This window comes from Aotus nancymaae, unplaced genomic scaffold (genome assembly GCF_030222135.1).
Source record: "Aotus nancymaae isolate 86718 unplaced genomic scaffold, 86718_ANA_hifiasm-v0.15.2.pri h1tg000048l, whole genome shotgun sequence".
Classification (NCBI taxonomy): domain Eukaryota; kingdom Metazoa; phylum Chordata; class Mammalia; order Primates; family Aotidae; genus Aotus; species Aotus nancymaae.
Genome location: NW_026988462.1, coordinates 16182849 through 16198512, shown reverse-complemented (window position 1 = coordinate 16198512; position 15664 = coordinate 16182849). Strand labels below are relative to the sequence as shown.

Here is a 15664-nt window from a genome sequence, read left to right as displayed (position 1 = left end):
AGACCAGCCTGACTAATGTAGTGAAAGCCTGTCTCTACTAAAAAATACAAAAATTAGCTGGGCACGGTGGCACGAACCTGTAATTCGAGCTACTCCAGAGGCTGAAGCAGGAGAATCACTTGAACCTGGGAGATAGAGGTTGCAGTGAGCTGAGATTGCACCACTGCATTCCAGGCTGGGTGACAGAGGGAGACTCTGTCCCCTCCCCTCCAAAAAAAAAGAATATTGTGGTGAAAAGAGAAAAGACAGGATAGAGCTTTCGTTGAACAAGTACTTTGAGGTCAGAGCAGGCCCAAGCCTGTCATGGCTCACAATATACTAAGCATTTAACCCTTAAGTGGTAAATGAGCTTAATTTATCAATTGACAATGAAGGAAATATTTCTATAGCATACAACACCTCACTATTGAAAAATATCCTGGTGCTCAATAGGCAATTAATTTATCTTAGCTACTTTTATTTCCTTCAAAATAGGCATTCAGTTTTAGACTAAAATTTTTAAAATATCATAGTATTTTTAGAGACACATTAAAATGTCTTCTAAACTTCAAGTTATTAAAAAACATTTTCATGTTGTTAGCACTTAGTTCCTTCTAATTTCATTGATACCATATATGAAAAATCATTTGACCTATTGGCCATGTCATTATAGTATTTGCTACAGTTATTTTAAATTGTGTAATATAAATTTAAAAATCTGTAGAATAAAATTCCTAACAATTGATTATTTTGAAATGGCACAAAACAATATCCTACCCTGTTTTAATATGTAAGAAATATTTTCAGTTTCCTTAAATCAGCTTGCTGTGAAATATCTGAGTTACTTTAAATAACATGAATGCAATCCAGCACACAAATTTTACTGTTGTCCCTGGAAACTGCAGAGCTAATTCCCTGCGCAGTTCACATAAAATGTATCTACCAGTGTCCAGTTTGGTTTTATCTGATGGAGCGAAGCAGAGAAAATAGACTATGTAAGTATTAACATTGCTAGTTTGCTGGCAAACACAAGATTTTTAGCTCGCTGAATTATTTAGAAGTGTTTGAGGTGTGTGTGTGTGTGTGCGTGTGCGTGTGTGTGTGTGTGTGTATGTGTATGCGTATTTCCTCCTTTTCCCATCCTTCTTTCATGAATACAAGAGAACACAAGCTAGAAAAAAAATATTCACAATGCAGGCTGATTCTGGCATGACAATACAGTTATTTCATCTGAATTTTTAGTGATACAATACCAAATCAACTGTGTTAAATGGTTTTGTATGACAAGACTAATAGTAACTATTTTTGTAAAGTGAAAAATCATTGTGCCCTTTTGCAGCAGAGATGAAAATTGCAGAGTGCTGCCAGCATTATTCCTTCTCTCTAACAAGCCGCACATAAATGAAGTAATATCGCAGATGTTGTTGATTCAGTTTGCCTTGCCTTACCTAGGAAGATCACAAAGCCTTTACTTCTGTTCTCATTAGAATGCAAAAAATATCATCAAACAGTACTAAGTGTTGAGATATCATTGTTCCACTTATTCAGATCAATAGTCTTGGACCTATATGACACTATAATGAGTGCAAATTAATGCGTACGATGTAATTTATGACCAAGTGTGGTCTCCTTTTCTTCCTGGCAGATTGTGACAAACTATTTCTTAATACTGCTAGAACATCTGGTTTCAATTCTTTTTTTTGTGCTACCTGATTCATTCATTTACTCCATAGGTAACGAACTTAAAGTAACTAAATCTAAAAAAAAAAAAAAAAATCAACTGAATAGTGACATCAATGTGAATCATGAATCACATGTTATACCCACAGTGGCTACAGAGTCAGCCTTTTTCTTTTACACACTGGAAGAAGTAAATAATTATAACAGCCGAAGTAAACGTCTATTTTACTACAGCATTTTGTAGAGGAGGGTGTAAATTTGACTCTTTTTTTTGGCTAAAATTCATCATCCTCTGTCTTAAATTTGTGGCAAATGTCAGTGTATTTCAGTGTCAGTTACTTAATCTATTGAACAACTAAACATACTGAAGTGGTAACAAAAATAAATAAATATTTTTTATAGGGTGAATAAAAATAGTTGAAAACTGTAATATTTTTAAGATGATGGGATTTAAGAGAACAGATTGAAATCAAACCTAGAGGAAGAAATTGGGGGTGTAAGAGTATCTTAGTCATCTCAGGCTGCAATAAGAAAGAGCTGTAGACTGGAAACTTTAAACAACAGACATTTATTTCTCACTGTTCTGGAGGCTGGAAAGTCTAAGCAAGGTGCCCACAAACTTGATTCTTTGCTTCATTGAGTTTGACTATTTTAGATATCTCATAGAAGTAGAATCATGAAGTATTTTTTCTTCTGTGAAGGGCTTATTTCTCTTAAAATAATATCCTTAAGGTTCATCCATGTTGTTATGTATTGTAGGATTTTTTCTTTCATTATGGCTAAATAATATTGCCTTGTATATATATTTTAAAAAAGACATTCTTTTATGTGTGACTATTTAGGTTATTTCCACATCTTGACTATTGTGAATAGGGTTGCAATTAATAAGAAAATCCTAGTATCTTTCCAAGACCTTAATTTCAATCCTTTGGAAGACACACCCAGAAATGGGATTACTGGATCATATGGGAGATCTATTTTTAATTTTCTGAGGAAACTCCATCATGGTTAGGGGCCACACCATTTTGCATTCCCAACAGTATACAAGAGTTGCAATTTCTCCACATCCTCACCAGCATATGTCTTTTACTTTTTTTTCAAATAATAGCGATCGTAACTTGTGTGAGATGATATTTCATTGTGGCTTTATGTTTCTGTAATGATTACTGATATTAAGCTTCTTTTCTTATGAAAATGGCCTACTGGCCATTTATATATGTTCTTTAGAATTAGATAATCTGGTGTGATCAGATCTTCTTTATAATGGTAAAAAAAAAAAATTGCACCAGATGTAATGCAGAAGCAGATATGGGATTCCATTTGTCTTTTATTAAGCCAGATGTTAAAGAGATTTGCAAACATGTAAAATAATGTCATTCTTTCACTGGGCATATTATTTTGAAAAACAAAGTTTGTTTTTTACAAATATATGCTCTTTGTCTCAATAGGTAATGAGTTTATAGATGCTATTTTTAAATTATTACCAGATAAACTCACATAAGGAAAAGCTTTATAGAGTTCTTAATAATATTTAAGAGTGTAAAGGAGTCCTGAGACAGTAGTGGGCTAAGCCCTGCCGCTTTAGAATGTTTTTGGTCACAAAATCCAACCATAACTCACTTAAACAAGAAAAAAATATATTGGCCACTGTAACCCAAAAGTCAGAGATACTTCAAGTGTTGTTTGTGCAGAATTCTGTTCCCTGTAATTCCCTCAGCTCTTTGCCACCATAGGTTTGTATGTCCTCAGACTCTTTCTTTTCTCCTGACCTCAAAATTGCTGAAGCAGTTCAAGTGCTCATAGTATAGGAAAGTTTGTGTTCCACAATTTCCACTAATTTCTCTGAAATTCACTTTGATTGGATAGATTTCAGTCACATGCCTTCCCTTTTTCAATACTGTGGTCTTAAAAGTAACATATGCTGACAGGATTTTCTCTTTTTGTCTAAATTTTTAGTTTTGTATTTCTAACCAGGAGGCAAAGGTAACGTTTCCCTGAAACTGTAGGAATCTTCTGTGGGAAAGACAGAATAATGCTAGGAAGGTAGTGAAGGAATCTATTGTGCTGTGTTAGCGAGTTTATACTAAATGGAGTAATAAAGTTTTAGATATTTAAGCAGAAATGTTATCAGTTAATTTATAATTTCCTCACTTTATTTAGGCTGCTATATGGAGAATGGAAGTTTGGGAACAAGCATGAAAGCAGAGAGGTCAGCGAAGAAGCTGTTGCTGTAATCCAGAATGTAGGTAATGGTATCTTGAGTTAGGGATTATCAATAGCAATGGAGTCAAAAGGATTAATTCTATGTTTGGAGATTTTACTAACAAATGCATGGATCCTTTGGATTTCAGGATGAGGAAAAGAGCAAAATAATGTTTAGCTTTTGAGCTTAAGTTGAAGTGAGCACTGGATGATGCTCAAAATGGTTGAGAATCAGGAAAAAATTATTGGAGAGAACAAATATTCTTTTCTTCTAACAAATTCACATTTAGATGTTATTTTAATGGTAACATCAAATAGCTATTTGGCTATATGAGTTAATTTTTAACCTTGCCATCAAAATGTCTTACTGAAGTTCATAATATACAAATAAAATTTACAATTGAATGTCATATTGACAAAATGGGATAAGCATACCTAATGGCCAGTTGATATTATATCTACTATTTTTTGTTTTCAAAGTCTTTTAAACATCTTTATCTTGATATGAAAATGTATTTCCTCAAACCTTCTAGTCTACCTGTTTCACATAAGTATTCACTAAACATATAGTGAGCATCAATTATGTGTCATATGTCTCTCATTCATTAGTATCTAGTTTTGGAACATGAAGATAATTCATATTCCTGGAAAATGTGTGTATTTCTTTGAAGTAAGTTAAAAAAGAAATACAATAGTAAAAATAATAAAAGTACTTATTATTTTCTTTATTATATTACAACTACACTTGTTTGCCTAATGCTGGTCAGACACTGGGCCAAGAGCTGAGTAGAATGGAGGAAATAAATGAATCTTATAGTGTGGTGTGTCATGTATAGTGACTTATAACTTTAAAACTAGGATCAAATAGATATTTAGAAGATATGTGATGCAAGAAAGAATAAGAGGTAGATTTGAAAACACTGTTCATTAGAGCTAACTAAAACTTTTAAAAGTCAACTAGAATTGGTGTGATTTGTTTATATATAATGTCAATGCTTTTACCCCCATGATGATGACATCTAGCTCAGGGATTCTCAGCCTGAGTACCACAGACATTTTGGAATGAATATTTCTTTGTTATGGGAGCCTATCATGTGTGTTCTAGGATGTTTAGCAGCATTGTTGGCCTCTACCCACTGTATACCAGTGGCAATTTCCCAATTGTTGCATCCCGAATGTCTCTGTCAGTTAATAAATGCCTTGTGGAGGAACTCCTGCCCTAATCCAGGCTTCTTGTCAAGATCACGTCTACATTTCTAGTAACCACCTTCTAGGTAATTCTATATGTATGTCCTTGCATTTTCTCTAAAGAAAAAATGTAAATCAAAATTGTTAATATTCTCCCTGATATCATAAGAGTCAGAAGATAACTTGGCAAATAATATTGTCATTAGAATTATCTAAAGATAAATTCTTAAAGCCTGGAAAAGTTTATGATTTACATAAGATTACAAGAAGAAAGATTTGGAGACAGAGTTAGTAAAATGGATGATTCTTGGATTCTAGTTTTGTGTTCTTACCACTAGACCTGTGGTTTAATACATGCCTATTTCTGATGACAGCACTATGAATTGCTTAGTCTCTAAGAATTAAAATGTCTCATTGGATTTATTTTTATGTTTCTTATGTTTTCTAAAGCCTGTTCACACCTTTACCACCTGCCATCAAAATAGTCACAAAATCTTATGAGTGATTCTAAAAACTCTTTAGAGCATTGGTCATTCTAAAAATCTTAATTTCCAGTCCTTTTAACAACTCTTTACCCTACTCTTGCCTAAATTCTAGGTTTCAATCCACTGGTTACTTCATGTTGGTACATGTATATTACGTTCTACATTGTTCTGTCTTTTCTCCCTGTTCCTCAAATTATGTAGTACAACCACCAGTAGATGAATCCTAAAACACAACTGCAATCATATCCTTCCTCTATTCCTAAATGTTAAATGATTTCTCCAATTCTAAAGAATACATTTTTGGTTATGTCTTATGCTCCTTAAATACAATTGTTTTTCAGTTTTAAGAACCTCCATAATTTATTTCCAGGAAAGTCATTCCTTATCTTTAAAGACTTTTATTCCTAAGCAAATCACAGATTATCATAAAGACTTTTATTCTACCAGAATTTTTCTGCTAACCCTACAAAGACTTGAAGAGTCTGTCATAAAGATTTTTCTGCATTGTTACTTATGTCAGAATAGCTAATTTCCTTTCTCCATCTAAACCCCATTCTTATTTCAAGCAACAAAACCTTTCTTAGTTATAAAACTAGCCTATTCCAGCCCACAATAATGTCTCTCTCTTCTGAGGCATCAACATGTGTATTTTCACTTGTTATTTTCAATTAACAATATACTATTTATTATACAATACATCTTGCAATTATTAAGTCAGCTTCTGTCACAGGGATTTGTGCACCAATGGAAGAAGTCAAGCAAAAGCATTATTGAGTTGAAAACCCAGATTCACTTGAATCCCCTATGAAGGTCTGTCATGGAAGAGTTTATCCCGTTTCACCACATGGATTTCCATTCTACTTACTAGTGATTTACTTTAGTAACACTTCACCACTCTTGGCATGGAGTGGGGTGAGGGCAGGATATAAATACTAGAAATGTCTAGTTCTAGACTCTTTTGGATGATGTATTTTTAGCAGCGCAATGGTAACCTTCCAGAGATGATAGGAGCCAGGTGATAGAAATAATTTCAAAAAAAGCTGAAGGACAGGCATAAAGATTGTAAAAGGGATTCAGAGAGAATCTGAACAAATCAACAACAGTGTTTATCGTAAATATGTCCTCATAATAACTGCCATGCTCTTAACCAATTTTTTCCATTTATTCTTTTTTTTTATTTAATAAATTGAAGGTTTTTGGAGAACAAGGTTGGTTTACATTCCATACATTTTGGTACCTGCTCAGTAGTAATAATTATTGCTTGGTGAACATTTGTTAACTCATATTTTAAATTAATTAGCACATATCTTTTACATGAGTCCATGCTTAGGTTATAGGTTAGGTTGTATGATGTTTAAATTATTACGGTGTTGCATAAAATGGGGAACACTTATTTGCTCATTTGGGTTTCATATTCTCACTTTTTAAGCAGAAGCCTGGGCTTCTTTAGGAAAATAATTACCAAGATTTTCAAGTTATCATACTATATCATATTTTTCCTTTATGTGTGTTTTTTAATACTGATATTCTGTCTATGCCAGCGTGTCTGCCACAAGTCATTGGCAAATGAAAATGTCAGTTTCTTTTTTAGGATATTTCAATTATAGCTCCTTCTAGGCCTTCCCATGGTGAAGACTAAATTTGTGCACATTGGTTTAATTTTTGTACATGTGTGACACTGTAAACTTTCATTGAATAATTAATGTTTTTTTTCTTCTGGCCTTTATCACAATAACTATAGCTGTATTAAGTTAGATGTTGAGCCAAAAAAACCTATGAGAAAACCATGTGTGAGTGAATATCCTATTTTTTACTGCAAGTCCATCTTTATCAAAACATGATTAATATGTCTAAATTTCCTTCCTGAAGAAAAGATATTCTGATAAACATAAGTAAGTTGTCTAGAAGGTTAGATTTTTAAAAGGTGATTCTTTTTCATCTAATGACACTGACAAGCAAATAATATTATTAACCAAATTTGTTTCCTTAAGGTGCAATCATGTAAATTATGTGATGTTTTCAGCATAAGCTTGAATATGTTATTTTACAACTCACTGGAAATCATCTACTTATTAGAATAACCTTAAGAATTATTTTTAAAAAGCAAAATATCAATTTCCTGTAAAATCTATACAATTCATAATATTTCATTATGTATAAATAATGTTGCATTTATATTTCTCTCACCTTATTAGGGATTCCTTTGAACCATTAGAACTGTGTGATAACAAGTATGTTAATCTTTTCAGTGTCAGCTATAGGCCCATAATGGTAGTTTGCATTATTTCTGAGTATAATCATTATATATATAATATATATACCTATATATGTGTATAAAATATATGCATATTATATTGTATATATACTCAACTTTTTTTGAAAATTCATATTGAAGAACTTATTAGTTAAAATGTAATGAGGTACTAAAAGAGAAATACAGAGGACCAACTAGGTTGAAAATCAAGGTTTATAGAGAGTAATTGATTTAGGGTTATATATATATATTTTTTTTTTAATTGCATTTTAGGTTTTGGGGTACATGTGAAAAACATGCAAAGTTGTTGCATAGGTGCATTCATGGCAGTGTGATTTGCTGCCTCCCTCCCCCTCACCCATATCTGGCATTTCTCCCCATGCTATCCCTCCCCAACTCCCCCCCCTGCTGTCCCCCCCACTCCCCCGCAACAGACCCCCGTGTATAGTGCTCCCCTCCCTGTGTCCATGTGTTCTCCTTGTTCAACACCCTCCTATGAGTGAGAACATGTGGTGTTTGGTTTTGTGTTCTTGTGTCAGTTTGCTGAGAATGATGGTTTCCAGGTTCATCCATGTCCCTACAAAGGACGTGAACTCCTCATTTTTAATGGCTGCATAATATTCCATGGTGTATATGTACCACATTTTTCCTGTCCAGTCTATCATCGATGGGCATTTGGGTTGGTTCCAGGTCTTTGCTATTGTAAACTGTGCTGCAATGAACATTCGTGTGCATGTGTCCTTATAGTAGAATGATTTATAATCCTTTGGATATATGCCCAGTAATGGGATTGCTGGGTCAAATGGAATTTCTATTTCTAGGTCCTTGAGGAATCGCCACACTGTTTTCCACAGTGGTTGAACTAATTTACACTCCCACCAACAGTATAAAAGTGTTCCTATTTCTCCACATCCTCTCCAGCATCTATTTTCTCCAGATTTTTTAATGATCGCCATTCTAACTGGCGTGAGATGGTATCTCAATGTAGTTTTGATTTGCATTTCTCTAATGACCAGTGATGATGAGTATTTTTTCATATGTTTGTTGGCCTCTTGTATGTCTTCTTTTGTAAAGTATCTGTTCATATCCTTCGCCCATTTTTGAATGGGCTTGTTTGTTTTTTTCTTGTAAATCTTTTTTAGCTCGTTGTAAATTCTGGATATCAGCCCTTTGTCAGATGGGTAGGCTGCAAAAATTTTTTCCCATTCTGTTGGTTGCCTATTCACTCTATTGACTGTTTCTTTTGCCATGCAGAAGCTGTGGAGTTTGATTAGGTCCCATTTGTCTATTTTGGCTTTAGGGTTATATTTTAGAGAAAATGAAGACGTTGCCTAAATGTTACTCCAGACACTCGACTGCGTAGGGTATGCCATGCACAGCCATAATCAGTGGTGGTCTCATTTATTCTCCCAGAGTTTTTTTTTTTTTTTTTTTTTTTTTTGAGACGGAGTCTCGCTCTTGTTACCCAGGCTGGAGTGCAATGGCGCGATCTCGGCTCACTGCAACCTCCGCCTCCTGGGTTCAGGCAATTCTCCTGCCTCAGCCTCCTAAGTAGCTGGGATTACAGGCACGCGCCACCGTGCCCAGCTAATTTTTTTTGTATTAGTAGAGACGGGGTTTCACAATGTTGACCAGGATGGTCTCGATCTCTTGACCTCGTGATCCACCCGCCTCGGCCTCCCAAAGTGCTGGGATTACAGGCTTGAGCCACCGCGCCCGGCCAGAGTTTTTAAATTATGTTTCTACTCAAACCCTAGGCTCAATGGTACATATTACTTTTACTTGTTTAATTTCTTTATTCTCTTTTCTCTCCTTTCAACTTTCTCTTCTGTTTTGAGTAAAACCTGCTTCTTTCATTACACTCTCCAACCTAAACTGCCCTTATTATAAGACAGAGGAGGAGAAAAAAAAAATCACTGCACAGGCAGTCAACCAAACTGGAGCCTGGAGAATTAATCCCATCATTCATTGGCATTATTTCTTGAACTGCAAAATGATGAAAATAATACTTGCTATGATTAACTCATGATGATTTATAATTTTTAAGTGTGATTACATATGTGAAAGCAATTTGAAAAGAGCAAAGCTTTATTAGATTGAGCTGACTCAAGTATACCTTCTTCAGGAATTAATGTGTGCCCACATCTAAAAAGAATTCGTTTTCTTCCTCTGGGCTACAAAAGCCTTTAATTTATATCTAAGTTATACGAGCTATTATATAGGATTCAAATAATCTCTTGCAATAGATGGAAAGCCTTTGAAGTTATTATTATTATTATTATTATTATTTTGAGGCAGGGTCTTGCTGTGTTGCCCAGGCTGGAGTGCACTGGTGGGATCTCTGCTCACCGCAGCCTGCACCTCCCAGAATCAAACGATTCTCATGCCTTAGTCCCCTGAGTAGCTGGGACCACAGATGTGCATCACTACCTCTGGCTAATTTTTGTATATTTGTAGAAGTGGGTTTTGTCATGTTTCCCAGGCTGCCAAACGCCTGCCTCATCCTGTCAAAGGGCTGGGATTGCGGGCCCGAGCCACTGTGCCCAGTCTGCATTATCTATTTTACTTTTGAACTTTTGACATTTCCCAGTGCATAACTTTCACTAGAAAAAAGTTAATTGAACAGGAAATTTTTCATTATATTTTGTCCGCATTGCTTACTCTTCTCTAAAGCACAAACTAGTATATGTTTTTCCATTTCTCATTTTATTATATTGGTTTAAAAGTCAATACTTTTGAACTTTATTGGAGTCTTGTGATCCTGGAAAACAGCGATATCTTAAGAAATGCCTCTGCTTCTTATGTTCCCATATGATTTAAGTAAGATGTTAAGATGCTCTTCTTGTGTACCAATGACAAAACCAGACACATACCCTCTACATTCCCCTTCTTTGCATCCTAAATGATCACCTGAATTGTTTTTAAGTCTCTCAAATCGCTTCAGTTTGTTGAATCAACTATATTGTTAATTGAAAGTATACCGAAAGGAGTTTTTAAAATGCAAAATGTATCTACCTGCTTTTTAAAAAAATTACCTATGCAAAAAGGAGAACAAACACAATCACAAATGAGATATGTGTTATAATTTCAAAATCTGTATTCCACCCAAGTTTAAAATGGAGATCATATAAACAGCAAAGTAAAGGAAACTCAGAACTAAATTCTTACAGAGGGGTATCAAACCGGTTGCTGATTCATTTCAAAACCATTCCAAATTAAATAGTAAACATAATGAACCCAGGAATATAAAGCTGGGGAAAAGGGATGAAAGCAGGTGGATTATTGGAAAGTTTTTCTTTAATATGTGATGTTTAATTTATTAATAAAATAATAATTTTGGTTACTTATTTTATTTTTCAATTTTTATTTTAGATTCAGAGGGAACATGTACAAGTTTGTTGCCTGAGTATATTGTGTGATGCTGAGTTTGGGGTATGAATGATATTGTCATACAGAGATTGAGCACAGTATCTAATAGTTTTTCAACTCTTACCCCTTCCTTCTCCCAACAGTAGTCCCAAGTTTCTATTGTTCCAATCTTTATGTCTATGAGTACATGTTGTGTAGCTTCCACTTATAAGTGAGAACATGCAGTAGTTTTTTGTTTCTGTGTTAATTTTCTTAGGATAATGGCCTCCAACTGCATCCATGCTGTTGCAAAGGCCATGGTTTTCATTCTTTTTTATCACTGTGTAGTATTCCATGATGTATATACCACATTTTCTTGTACTTTTTTTTTTTTTATATACAGAGTCTTGGTCTGTTGCCCAGGCTGAAGTGCAGTGGCATGATCTTGGCTCCCTGCAACCTCTGGCTCTTGGGTTCAAGGCATTCTTCTGCCTCAGCCTCCAGAGTAGATGGGATTACAGGTGTGCGCCACCACACCCGGCTTTTTGTTTGTTTGTTTGTAATTTTAGTAGAGATGGGGTTTAGCCATATTGGCCAGGCTAGTCTTGAACTTCTGACCTCAAGTGATCCACACACCTCGACCTCCCAAAGTACTAGGATTACAGGTGTGAACCACAGGCCTGGCTCACATTTTCTTTATCTAATTCACCATTGATGAACACCTAACTTGTTTTCTCGTCTTTGTTATTGTGAATAGTGCTGTGATGAACATGCAAGGGTATGTGTCTTTTTGGTAGAATTATTTTTCTTTGGAAGTATACCTAGTGATGGGGTATACATTCCAAAAGGGATGCTGAGTAAAAGGGATTGCTGAATTGATTGGTAGTTCTGTTTAAAGTTCATTGAGAAATCACCAAACTGCTTTCCACAGTGGCTGAACTAATTTACATTCCAATCAACAGTGTATAAGTGTTCACTTTTCTCTACAGACTTTGCAGTATCTGTTGTTTATTGACTTCTTAATAATGCCATTCTGGCTGGTGTAAGAAAGGATCTTATTGTGGTTCTGACTTGCATTTCTGTGATTAGTGATGATGAACATTTTCTCATATGTTTGTTGGGCACTTGCAGGTCTTCTTTAGATAAGTGTTTGTTCATGTCTTTTGCCCGTTTTTAAATGGGGTTATCTTTTGCTTGTTGAATTAAGTTCACTATTGATTCTGTATATTAGACCTTTGTTGGCTACATATATTGTGAATATGTGACTCAGATCATATTGTATCATGCTGAACAGAAGCTTTTTATTTGGTTCCACTTGTCAATTTTTCTTTTTGCTGCAATTGCTTTTGATGACTCATTCATAAATGTTTTCGCAAGGCCATATGGTGTTTCAAGGGTTTTTTTGTTTGTTTGTTTGTTTGTTTTTTCCCAGGATTCTTATAGTTTGAGGTCTTACATTAAAAACTTTGATCCATCTTGAGTTAATTTTTTTATATGGTGAGAGGTAGGGATTCAATAGGGATTCATATGGCTATCCAGCTATCCCAGCACCGTTTACTGAACAGGGAGTCCTTTACCATTTGTTTATTTTTGCCAACTTTGTCCAAGATCTAAGTGTACAGTTTTATTTCTAGGTTCTCTATTCTGTTCTGTTTTTTGTCTGTTTTTGTACCAGTGCCATGCTGGTTTGAGTATTGTATTCTTATAGTATAGCTTGAAGTGCAGTAATGTGAATACCACAAATTAAAGTGTTTTTTTGGTTCCACATCAATTTTAGAATAGGTTTTTTCTAGTGAAAAATGACGTAGGTATTTTGATAAGAATAGAATTTAAGCTGAAAATTGCTTTGGTCGGTATGGCCATTTTAACAGTATTGATTCTTCTAATACATGAATGTGGAATATTTTTTCCATTAATTTGTGCCATCTATGATTTCTTTTGTGCAGTGTTTTGTAGTTCTCCTTGTAGAGCTATTTCACCTCCTTAGTTAAATGTATTGCTAGATACTTTATTTAATTTTTTGTGGCTATAGTATAAGGGATTTTATTTTTCATTTGCCTCTCAGTTTGAATTTTATCAGTGTGTAGAAATGCTACTGATTTTCATACAATGATTTTATATCCTGAGACTTTACTGAAGTTGTTTATGAGTTCCAGGAATGTTTTGGCCCAGTCCTTAAGGCTTTCTAAGCAGAGAATCATATTGTCAGTGAAAAAAGATAGTTTGACGTAAAAGTCAAATTTTTCTATTTGTATGTCTTTTATTTCTTTCTTTTGGCTGATTGCTCAAACTAGGACTTACAAGACTATTTTGAATAGAAGTGGTGAGAATGATTATCTTTGTCTTGTTCCAGTTTTTGCCAATTTAGTATGATATTGTTTGTGGATGTGTCATAAATGGCTCTTATTATTTTGAGGTATATTCCTTTGATGGCTAGTTTGCTGAGGGTTATCAGGAAGGGATGTTGAATTTTATGGAAAGCCTTTTCCGCATCTGTTGAGATGATCATATGGTATTTGTTTTTAATTCTGTTTATGTAGTGAATCATATTTATTGATTTGCATATATGTTGAACCAATCTAGCATTCCAAGAATGAAGCCCACTTGATCGTGTTGAATTAATTTTGATTTAATTTTGATTTGCAGTTTGAGTCAGTTGGCTAGTTTTTTTTTTTTTTTTTTTTTAGAATTTTTGTGTCTGTGTTTATGTGGGATATTGGCCTTTAGTTTTCTTTTAATACTGTGTTTTTTCAGGTTGTGCAATCAAGGTAATGCTTATTTCATAGAAGAGTACAAGAGGAGTCCCTTCTAGATTTTTTGGAGTAGTTTTAGAAGAAATGGAAAAAGAAGTCTTCTTTGACTAGTAGAATTTGGCTGTGAATCTATTTTGTCTGGGGCTTTTTTTTTTTTTTTTTTTTTTTTAAGATGGTAGGTTTTTCATTACAGAATCAGTTTTGGTCTGTTCATGGTTTTAAATGCTTCCTGATTCAATCTTTAGAGATTGTGTGTTTTTAGGAATTTATTCATTATCTTTAAATTTTTTAGTTTTTATGCATAAAAGTGTTCATAAAAGTCTTGGAGGGGCTCGGTGTGGTGGCTCAGACCTGTAATCCCTGCACTTTGGGAGGTTTGGTGGGTAGATCACCTGGGGTCAGGAGTTCAAGACTAGCCTGACCAACATAGTGAAACCCCATCTCTACTAAAAGTACAAAAAATTAGCCTGACGTAGTGACGGGCGCCTGTAATCCCAGCTACTTGGGAGGCTGAGGCAGGAGAATCACTTGAACCCAGGAAGCGGAGGTTGCGGTCAGCCGAGATCGCGCCATTGCACTCCAGCCTGGGCAACAAGAGTGAGGCTCCATCTCAAAAAAAAAAAAAAAAAAGTCTCAGAGGATCTTTTGTATTTCTGTGGCGTTACTAGTAATGTAATCATTTTTTTGTTTCTGACTGTGCCTATCTGGATCTTCTCTCTCTTTCTGTCCTTTCTTAATCCAGCTATATTGAATTCTACCAATCTTATTTATCTTTTTAAAAATCGACTTTTGATTTTGTTGATTTTTGTATGGATTTTCACGTCTCAATTTTCCTTAGTTCTATTCTGATTTTAATTATTTATTTCCTTCTTGGGTTAGTTTTTGCTTCACTAGTTCCTTTAGGTATGAAGTTAGTTTGTTATCTTGAAATTCTTCCTCTTTTTTTTTTTTTTCTGAGACAGGGTCTCACTCTGTCACCCAGCCTGCAGTGATGTAAACACAGCTGACTGAAGCTTCAAACTCCTGGACTCAAGTTATTCTTCTACTTGTTCTTCCTGAGTATCTGGGACCATGGGCATATGCCACCATGCTTGGTTAATTTTTATTTATTTATTTATTTTTAGTGATTGGGGTTTCACGATATCCAGGATGATCTCAAACTTCTGGACTCAAGCAATCTACCTGCCTATACTCCCTAAGTGTTAAGATTATAGATAGGCATGGGCCATGACACCTAGGCATTCCAGCTTTTAAAAACAGATATTTAGTACTATAAACTTTCTTCTTACCACTGCTTTTGCTGCATACCAGAGCTTTTTGGTTTGTTGTGTCTCCATTTCCAATTATTTCAAAGGATTTTTAAATTTCTGCCTTATTATATTGTTTGCCCAAAACTCATTCAGGAATAAGTTTTTTAATTCCCTGTAACTGTGTTTTTCAGAGATCTTCTGGGTATTTATTTCTATTTTCATTTCACTGTGGTCCAAGAGTATGGTTGGCATGATTTCAGTTTTTGAATGTATTGAGACATGCTTTATGACTGAACATGTACATGATCTTGGAATATGTTCCATGTGCATAAAAGAAGAATGTATATTCTGTGGTTGATGGGTGGAGTATTCTGTTGATGCAATTATGTTCAATAGGTTGAGTGTCAAATTTAAGTCCAGAATTCTTTTGTTAGTTTTCTACCTTGATGATCTGTCTAACACTGTCAGTATGGTACTGAACTCCCCCACTATTATTGTGTTACTAAGTCTTTGTGTAGATCTAGA

At 34.7% G+C, this 15664-nt stretch overlaps 1 long non-coding RNA gene across 1 annotated transcript in view; it reads left to right on the top strand.

Moving 5' to 3' along the window:
* Positions 1-906: 906 nt before the first annotated feature.
* Positions 907-15664, top strand: part of LOC105712351 (uncharacterized) — a 155154-nt gene continuing 140396 nt past the window's right edge. The window contains exons 1-2 of the long non-coding RNA XR_010337300.1: positions 907-974; positions 3820-3901. This is a non-coding gene — a long non-coding RNA (uncharacterized LOC105712351). The remainder of the gene's footprint in view (positions 975-3819; positions 3902-15664) is intronic.